The following is a 10,756-nucleotide window of genomic DNA, read 5'->3' as shown; positions in this document are numbered from 1 at the left end:
ACCTTACCAAGTTACACTTTATTGCTGCAATAGTAAAACATTGTGGGTTTCATCCCCACCCCAGTTTTACCTTCTCTTTTGGAGGGTTTTTGAGTAATCATATCTAGTGTCAAGTGTTTATGTGAATGAATTTACTTTACATGTTCTTGCAAGATGTTAATGCATGTATTGTTTGAAATTAAAAGTTTTATCAGTTAAAATTTAGGACTTTTGATTCAACCCCAACCCCCCTAGGTGTATATGTTTCCCATTTGTAATTCCAATAAATAAAATTTGAATCAATTTAAAAAATAGTAATGAAAGTACATAGCTAAAGATACCTCCTATTACATTTTGAACCAAAAATATACAAAAAATTGATCAAAACAGAGAGTAGAGAACTAAAAACACTAGATATGGGATTACCCTAAAAAACCCCTCCAACTTCGAGGATAAACCCAACTACACCCAAAAAATCACTTCTATTAATGAAGGATCAGAGCAACTGGTTTACAATATGTAGGCATACTTTTAGTATCCCTATTTCAAAACTTCAAATATCTGGTTGTCCTCGTCGGTTTTCCCATAAGTTACCTAAACATTCTTTAAACATGATGTTGTAAAAGATGAAGATCATAATCTTGAGGTGCAGATGTAAAAGTTTTATGCCTCAGATTCAGAAGTTCAAATGTCACAGTTCATAATCGATATCACGAGAATAATCACAGCAGTGATCATAGCATGTGCAGATAAAGATATGAGTGGGAGGAAATCAACCATCAAAGTCCATCTGAATTTGTTATTCCACTGGCCAAATATGCTAAATTAGTTTTTCATACCCATGTTTCAATTGGGATGCGCTTGAGGATGTTATTTGAGATAGAAGAGTCAAGTGTTCGCCAATACATGGGCACTATAACTGGCATGGGTGACTTGGATCCTGTTTGTTGGCTACATTCACAGTGGCATGGGATGAGTCAATAGCAAGTGAAAAGGCAACCACACGTATCTCTGTGGGAGGACCATCACATATCCTTAATGTCTTCATTTGCTCAGAAATTTTGTGTGGCAATTGCCCATATGCTCAAATCGAACATTTAACCTGTTTTGATTGACTTAGTAGATCGTATTTGGCTCCAAATTAGCCAATATTGGTGAGGGTTAGGAGACTGCGAAAATGGCTCAGATTTCGATTGGACAATGCCCCTATTAATGTATCTCCATTTAGGGATCGAGCTAGAATATTTTGTATATGATACGGGGTAAGACAAAGCTTTATTTGGATCCCAAGCTGAGCAGTTCACTTGCTTTGATACTTCAAACTATGCTGTTGAAGGAATACGATGTTGAAAACCTAGGTCATCTTTCAACAAATCCTATTCCGAGTGACTGTAAAAATGTTTTGTACCTCATTCATCCTCAGATTAATTTGATGAAATTGATATTTGCACAGATTCAGCAAGATGTTACTTGTGTTACACGTACTCCAGATCTACAAAGCCCATCTCGCTGGTTCCTCCGGTGTATTACACAAATCTTGCTGCCTACAGAGGGCGCCTCTATCTCGAGGCTATCGCAAACTCATCTTCTTCTTCTTCCATTTCTTCGGTTTTTCCAAAGATTTGCCAGAGTATTGAGGGTGAAATGTTCATTTGAAGAAATAGAGGAGCTTGTTTCAAGAAGAAAAGTGAGACGAGTTTGTCAAAGAAGATTTTACAAGAGGAGAAGGTACGTGTGATGGTCAAGTTCCCCGTACTTCCTTATACAAACTCAATAACCTCAGTCGGCATGAGCACAGCCTAGAAGAATAAATGGCAGTGAAAAGGTTCTAATTGCTCAAAGAAAAAATGAGCGCAAATCATATCTATGTTTTTAAGAAACGTCAACCAAACAAATTTTCTTATGTTGCCGAGGTGAGGTCCACGGCTAAAGCACAAAATAGACCACCAAGTAGCATGTTTGTGCGCACGCTTTCAAGAGCATGTGCCAAAGGGGGTTCATCTGGGTAGTTTATCCGAGCAACATTGCCTTATATTCATTTGGGCATTCTAATTATTATTGTTTTCAGAGCCCTTGGGTTTGTTGCTGACAAAGATATTCTAGAGCATATATGCTACGACTTCAATTGTTGAGACCATCATTGGAGGAGGCATTCGTAATTCAGAACAAGCAGGTTGCCTTGGATTATATTGGGAAGCGAGGATCAACCGTTGGTGTTACCAGAGAAAATCGTATAAAGTATGCAAAAGACATTCTTCAGAAGGAAATGCTGCCTCATGTTGGTGTAGGAGAGCATAGTGAGGAAATATCTCCAGCAGCAATTCCAACAATACCAATATTTAGAAGATTGTTGAAAATTTTGGGAAATAATTTGCTTGAACCCATAAAGAACGATACTATTAGAATGTTTAAAGTATTGAAAGTTAATCAGTTACATTGGTAATTGAAGCGTCACAAAGATGAAATTTATACAAGCATTAACCGATGAAAGTGCTAGAATTGTGCAGCAAAAGTTTGATCTAGATAAGCTTCAAAAGGCGTTTGGAAGAAATAGCAACTCTCAATACGACCATGAAGAATTCTCAAAGCTCGTGAGACAAGATGATATAAAAACTGCCTAGCATTGGATGTCGGATAGCAAGCCCAATGACTTGAATGGTAATCAAACTTCATAAGCAAATATCAAAGCTGATGAGAATGTCCAAGGATGATGATCCAGTTTTGGGAGTCTTTTCATTTCATATTCTTGGAGGAAGATCAAAGGATGAGACAGAGTCTTTTGGGCTTCTCCTTATGTATCATTTCAAAAATATTATTCAAAGTCTTTCCAAGTCTCTAAATTTGAAGCACTTCATACTATGGTGTTTTCTATATAAGCTGTCATAAATGATTAATTAAGGGTCGGCAAATGGTTGGTATGAAGGGAGATTGCAGAGACAATCACGCTTGGTGTCAATTCTTTACTGTCTAGGGGGGTCTTCTTCTTGACTGCAGATAGTCAGAGAGCTGGAACAGAAGAGGGGGGGATTTTCATTTAGATATTTCATTGCATTGCATATAGGCTCTTCTTTTCTGCAAGAGACAAAGAGCTGGAGTAGGGGGGAAAGAAGCTTAGTTAATTTGTTTCGCATTTTCATTATGCAGGTTAAGAGTTTGAGTTTTTGTAATAGATTGAGCATAAGTTGTGAGCGAATAAAATTTAAGTATTCTTATTTGTGATGTTCAAAGCAACAAGGGTTTTATTCTAAATCAGAGCATTTAGTATTTCTCCTTTGATTATTATCAATTAGAGTATTGTTATTTTCAGTTTTGGGCATCATCTTCCATCTTGTGTTGAATTATGAATGGGTTGTAGATCAGAGTATTTGTAGATGTTCCTGTTACAAGAATTGGGATCATTTAACACTCTCTTTCATTTCATTTTCCAATGCATTTGCATACATAGCACTCACATTGCATTCCCAATATCGGGGAGTCATAGGAAATGTGAATTCCTAGGGTTGGCTAGGTGTAGAATTGAATTCTCTACCTGAGCTAGTTCTGTCTAGGGCTGGCTTCGTTTTCCTCTTCCGTTCTCGGGTTAAGAACGTACCCAATTAGTTTAGGCAATAAAAAAGATTCATTGCATATCATTCCATAAGGGAGCTGTACCTTCCAATTCAGAGGAAATCTATCAATCTCATGGTAGATTATCCAACTATTGGCATCTAATTGTTCTTTCAGAATTGGGCATTCGGAGAGTTTATTTGAAAGGACAATCTATTTACCAACACAATATTACCAAATTCTAGACTTAGCTAAAAACAATAATCATCCACCAATATGAATACCATCAAGACATATATGCTTTTCTTGACCCTTTATTGTCTTCATAATGAAGGGTTAGGTAGTTGCAATAAAGAATGATCTTTCAAATTTACAAATGAAATGAAGAGACACTCACAAAAAGATAACTCTAGACACTATAACATCAAATCCACTAGATAGTCTTTAAATGGAAAATGTTATGGTGGGATACATCCTTCACAACTCCAATATATGACTAACATTAATGCATCTTGATAAATGATTTCTAATTAATAGCATACCATTTAATCATATATAATCTTAAACATGTTACTAACAATACTTTGTACCTTTTTGTGATTGATACTAATGCATTAGTGGGAAAAGCTCACTTTCTCACCTCACAAGTTTTGCTAACTATATTCTCTATGACAATTTACTATGTGAGTTGAATGCATATATATTAAAATATGAATCCATATATTTCTTCCACATCTACAGGGTGGAGTACAAAAAAAAACTTATAGGGCCATGATAGATGCAAGTTTTGTCATAGTAATTAAATGAATATGAAACTCTACAAGTGCTTGTTGGTGTGGGAAAGAAAGTGTCCAAAAAAGTGCAGGACTAGGTGAACTACTATTCAAAATGTGGATCATGATTTATTCTAATGATGATGGATCATGAAATATGATCTAAAATGTGGATATTAAAATCCAAAAAAAAATATTTACATAGAACAAATGAATTATGAAAACCTTATTAATTTGAGTGTTTATAGTATTGCTACCCATTCCTATAGGAAAACCAATGGCTTGATTTGTCTAGGAATATTATTTCCATCATTTATTTGTGAATTGTTTATGATTTCTTTTTGGTCAATGGTTAAAAACCTTGTTTTTTAGAGAAGCTATTGTATGCTCATGCTTAGGGAATTATGCTATATCTCACTGGTCATTACTGTCAGAGTGAAATTGATAGGGCTGTGGTTGGTAATCATATCTTGGTCTTCTAGTTCTGGAGATCCAAATAAGAAGCTTTTTCTTGTGTGTAGGTGACTCCAAACTTGTCAAATGTATATCCCAAGGATTGTGAAATATTGCCAAGCAGAGTGGATGATATGACAAAACTTGCTTATTTACATGAACCAAGATTTCTACAAAATTTGGCATCTAGATATGAACTAGATGAAATATATGTAAGTTGTTAGGGTTTTCTTTGAATTACTTTGTATCATTATTATTTATATTTAGATAGATCTTTATTTTCTTGTTCTTCATTTATGACACTATTCTATGTTTTTGTCTTAGTTAAAGTGCAATTCATATGCTTTTAAATAAACAACAAAATAGTGTTACTAAGAGAAACATTCTATGATGACATTATGTTGTATCTAGCATAGCTACACTAGGAGTATATTAATTGCCATCGATCCTTTTAGAAAACTTCCTCACTTGTATGACAATCAAATGATGGAACAATATAAAGGGGCAACATTTAGAGAGTTATGTCCTCATGTGTTTGTTGTGGGAGATGCTACATACAAGTAAGTCTCTCCAAATTTTTGATTGAAGTTGTATTTTGTGTTAAAGAGGCTTTATTTCATACTTCTATTTAAACATTTTATGGATACTGGGTGATGATCAATGAGGGGATAAGTCAGTCCATCCTAGTGAATGGAGAAAGTGGGGCAGGTAAAACATAATCCATCAAAATGCTTATGCATTATCTTGGTTATATGGGAGGTCAAGCAGCAACTGAGGGGAGATAAGTAGAGCAACAAGTCCTAGAAATGAGAAATAATGGGCAATTTGGTTATGAATGGAATCATTGTGGAATTTTTTGTTGTGATCTCAATCTTCTAACACCATGTCTTCATTTTTGTATGTGGTCATTATCTAATTTCTATTTTATTTACTTCTTTGCAGTCAAATCCTATTCTAGAAGCCTTTGGGAATGTGAAAACTTTCAGAAATAACAATTCTAGGTAAATTATTTTTTCATTTTAAGATTTTCCATTGCATGTATGATAGAAGGAAATTGAATATAAGGAGTTTCTAGACCTTGAGTTGTTAATTTGGGGGTTTGGCTTAGCTTTTGGAATATCAAGAGTGCAATTTGTTGTTGTTCTTTTTTTTTTCTAGGAAGCACATTTTGTGCAATCATTTTGGTAAATTTTTTGAGCTACAATTTGACAAAAATTGAATAATATCAAGAGCTATTGTTAGAACATACCTACTTGAAATGTCTTGTGTTTACCAAATTCTAGATCCAGAGAGAAACTATCATTGTTTCTACCTTCTTTGTGCTACACCCGTAGAGGTATGTAACATCATGCTTTGGCAATTGTGACTATAATTGACTTTTGAAGTAGGTTTATTTCCTATTTTCTATTTGTATTCTAAATCGACATATGTTCAATTTGACATTGTAGAATGCTAACAGTAATAGAACCATTTTTTGAAACTTTTTTCATTTCTTATTTCAAGAAAATAAAAAATATAAGTTGGGACATCCAAGTTCATTTCATTATTTGAATTAGTAAAACTGTTATCAACTTGAAGGAGTTAGTGAAACGAAGGAGTACCTTGCAACACAGAGCAATGGAAGTTATTTGTAATCAGTACTAAAGAACATGTATGACATTTTGTAGAATGCAAAATTAAAATAGTTCCATCCTTTTAAACATGATTTGTTGTTTATAGTTTCTCTCAATTACTTAATATTTGCAAGATGCAATATTCCAAGTTGTGGCAGCTATTCTTCTTTTAGGTAATGCTGATTTTACTAAGGGCAAGGATAGAAATTATTCTAAGCCAAAAGATTAGATAGCTATGCTTCATGTTAAGATGAAAGAAATGTTATTTATGTATGATTCCTTTCTTTAAAAGTAATTTTGATGTTTTAATGAGTCTAAATATGTTGCTAGAGTGCCCATTTAATCTTGTCTGTGTACTGAGTTTTTATAGTGAACTACATTATTTATTATCTTAAGTATGATGTTAAGGATCTGGAAGACTCTCTTTTTAAATGTGTAATTGTGATTCGAGATGAAAGCATTACAAAATCTCTTGACCTAGTTGTTGTACTTACTAGCTGAGATGCATTGGAAAAAACAATATACTCATGATTATTTAATTGGTATGATGTACCATTTGTGAATATTGTGTTATTTAGGACAAGATCTCAAAGAAGAATATATTTGGAGAGTGAAGCATATTTCTTAGTTTTTTTAGAATGTATACTTATCTATGGGCTCTTCTTAAGACAATGTCATTTGTATTCGATGCATGCATGTGAACAAAATAAATAATTTGATCGGCTAGGACCCTAATTAGCATTCTTGATATTTATAGTTTTGAAAGTTTCAAGGATAACAGGTACATTTTATTTATAGACATCAAGACTGCATATTTGAAATCATGCCTTGTAGCTATAGTCATTGCAATTTAGTGAGCTATATTTGAAAGCTTTCATAATATGAAATGTTTACATATTACTCTTAGGTGAGCTAAGGAAAACCTATTTTTTTCTTCATTGTATTTTTGAATAGTTATTTACCAATCTTACAAATGAGAAGCTACAACAATAGCTCAATTAGGTTAGAAATATATTTTTTATACAGTTTTTTTTTTCTCTATGCTCAGGCTATATTTGCATATGTTGTGCAACATGTCTTTAAGATGGAATAGGATGAATACACAAGAGAAGAAATTGATTAGAGCTACATTGAATTTGTTGACAATCAAGATGTTTTGGATCTAATTGAAAAGGTCTTTTTGATATCCATTTCCTTTGCTAGTTAGATTTAGATGCAAACTGCATAGTTAAACATACACACAATATGTCATTTTAATTAAGGTTCTCAATAAACATCCTGGGTATAGGTAAATAAGTGGGGTTAACACTTATTCATAACCTCAACTACTATTTTTTTTTCCTATATAATTGAGTATCTTATGGACTAAATATTTAAGAGTGAATTATCCCTTTCTAAATTTAAATTGTAGTGCTTTGTTAGAAATTTGTGTTTATTAGAACACACATTTTTGAAATTGAGGGCTAGTATCTTAATAAAACTATATTTTGTATATGCAAAAACTAGGGGGAATTGTAGCTCTTCTAGATGAAGCCTAATATGTTTGTCAGACCATTGTTCATATAACTTTTGAGATGTGCATTTGACATTATATGATATGTTAGTTTCCCCTTAACTTTATTTTTTAATTCATAGATCTATCAATATACTAATTTTAATACTTGTTTGAAAATAAGACTGGCATTTCCATTACTATGTGAATATTATTTAGGGAATGGGAAGAAAATAATAATGACATTTTTTTAGCTATGAGGATAGGATATAATTAATGGAAAGTTATAATACAGTTGTTCAACAAAATAGGAATCTCATAGACATCAATGGAAGTTGAATACCAATGACAGTAAATCTTGGACTTCAGCTTTGAAGCAAAGATTAGGCCATAATTAACTTAACAAAATAGGAATAATAGGAAGGCTTGGATTGGTGATCATTTAATTAATATTTACAAAAATGAGGTGATGAAATCATACTTGAAAGTTCAAACAAATAGAGAGTTTTGTGACCATTCAGATAATAAAAGGGGATATATTAGGAGAATTTAAAATTAAGATGTACTAAAGTTAAGAAATATGCTACAATTAATTAATGATGATGAATAGAAGTCACTTTTTGTAAAATTTTAAATATGTTTATATATTTTTCTTGATTAGAATGAGATCATGTAAGGAAGGTTATTTTTTGTTTCAACAAATAGAGAAAGTCTTGCATTGGTTTTAAATGTTCTATTTTCATGCCAGTTCATGAGTAGGATATGTTGATGCATGATCACTATTACAAAGAGACTAAGGCCAATGCTTGAAATTTTTTTGTGATAGGGACATATGAAGAAAGTTGTCACTAATATGTATCTTTCTTTTGGATTTGCAGTATGTTTCCAAGATCAACCCATGAGACCTTTGCACAAAATCTTTACCAAACTTTCAAGAACAATAACTGTTTCAGAAAACCAAAAACTTTCTTGTACTAACTTCACAATTTATCACTATGTCGGTGAGGTGAGAAATTGCTTCAACCTTAATTTCACAAGCCTAGCATTTGTATCACAGTAATGCTCATCTCTTATGTCTTATGGATCTAACATGTTACATATCAGACTGATATGTTCCTTGACAAGAACACAGATTATGTTGTTGCAGAGCATCAAGATTTGTTACGTTCTTCAAAATGTACCTCTATTGCAAGTCATTTTCCTTCTCTACCTGAGGAATCTTCTAAATCATCATAATTCTCCTCCATTGGTACACGTTTTAAGGTAGGGTTGATGTTTTCTTGTATACTAGTGATACAATGCACCTTTCTTCCTTAAGACTATTTTGATTTTACAATATTAATTATTTGATTTTGTTTTCTTTTGTGTGCTATCATATGTGAACCCTTGAAATTTCCATTTTGTGGAATAAGATATTGATTTCACTTGTAATTTTGTTGTCATGAATAATCTTTGGAATGACTCAGTTATTCACTTTTTGTTCTGCAACAACAACTGCAATCTCTCCTAGAGACACTGAGCTCAACAAAGCCTCACTACATATGATGTCTGAAACCAAACAGTGTTCTAAAGCCAGGCATTTCTGAGAACCACAATGTTCTACAATAGTTGCATTGTGCGGTATAACATTTTTTGCCATTTAGTTTTGTTTGCTAGTAGTTAGAAAGTAGGCATATTTAATTTTTTAATGACTAATGGGATTTTCTTATTTAATCATTTGCAATTTTTTTCCCTTCATTTATGATTTGGATATTGTTTATACTACAGTTGCCACCAAACAACTATTCTTAGATGCCTTGTACACTTCTAAGCTAAGCACTTACCTAGTCAATCATTAGAGAATTTTTTCGCTCACAAAATATAGAACTGGCAGCCAGGATATTCCTAGAAAAATAAGTTATAAAGCTTATATAGTTCAAACATTGACCTGACAGCCCTCACTAGGATTGCAATTCTTATGTAGTCTTATCCTTACGCATTGTTAAAAATGCCCTTTGGCACTAGTAAATCCTAGTCTGACCTCTTTAGTAAATGAATTTAATAATTTTTCTTTCGAGTACAAGGTTATGCATTTCTTTTTCTTCCATTGTTGTTTTAATGACTCTTGTCAAGTGTTTGATGCTTGCAATATTTATCTTTGGTCTTGACTCACTATTCGCATCTGAAACCTTCCATGGCTGGCGTTCTTAAAACATCGTACGATGATGTTCTATCTCTATACAATGTTAGAAGGATTTCACCACATAGTGCATCTTCTTGAAATTTGAACTTGATGCTATCAAGTGACAAATTTCGTGAACAATCTCAAAGTGAAATGGAAAAGAAATCCCCGAGTTTTCATAATGTTGCAAACTTGTATTTTCCAGAAATGAGGTTAATAGTTTTATTCCAAAAAGGGTTAGAATTGCGTGTCATTGAATATTTCATGATGTAAATTAAAAAATATTCCCATTTTGGATTCTCATTAAGGGGATTTCCTCGAAAAACCACCTTTACTTTATATCTTGATTATTGTATGAGGATGAAATTTCTTTGACATGGTAAGAACTTACCCTCCATTACGATTACTATTCAACTGGGACAATGAACAAGTTATTTCTAATAACATTTGTCTCTGAAATGAGGAGATATGCTTTCTTCGTGTTTGATTTATAGATTTATTAATCCACACATTTTTTGGAACTATGTAGATAGGGAAAACAAGGATTTTTCTAAGAGTAGGGAAAATGGAAGAATTCGATGCTCGAAGAACTGAAGTATTAGGAAAATTAGCAAAAAATATCCAGCAAAATTTTTGGTCACATCTTTCTCTAAAAGAATTTCTTGCTTTCCGTAATGCAACCATTAATTTGCAATATCAATGGAGAGGTATTTTTGTTTGTGAATATGTAGGTCTATTG

The 10,756-nt window shown here is 32.8% G+C and overlaps 2 pseudogenes; both read left to right on the top strand.

Moving 5' to 3' along the window:
* Positions 1-1,231: 1,231 nt before the first annotated feature.
* LOC149575252 (myosin-11-like) lies at positions 1,232-6,865 on the top strand (annotated as a pseudogene).
* A 170-nt stretch (positions 6,866-7,035) lies between these two features.
* On the top strand, positions 7,036-9,464 carry LOC149575251 (myosin-11-like; annotated as a pseudogene).
* The last annotated feature ends 1,292 nt before the right edge of the window (positions 9,465-10,756 follow it).

Source organism: Cupressus sempervirens, chromosome 2, assembly GCF_028749045.1.
Source record: "Cupressus sempervirens isolate cs-2001-9-10 chromosome 2, ASM2874904v1, whole genome shotgun sequence".
In the NCBI taxonomy this organism is placed as follows: Eukaryota; Viridiplantae; Streptophyta; class Pinopsida; order Cupressales; family Cupressaceae; genus Cupressus; species Cupressus sempervirens.
This window is presented reverse-complemented; position numbering and strand designations above follow the sequence as displayed.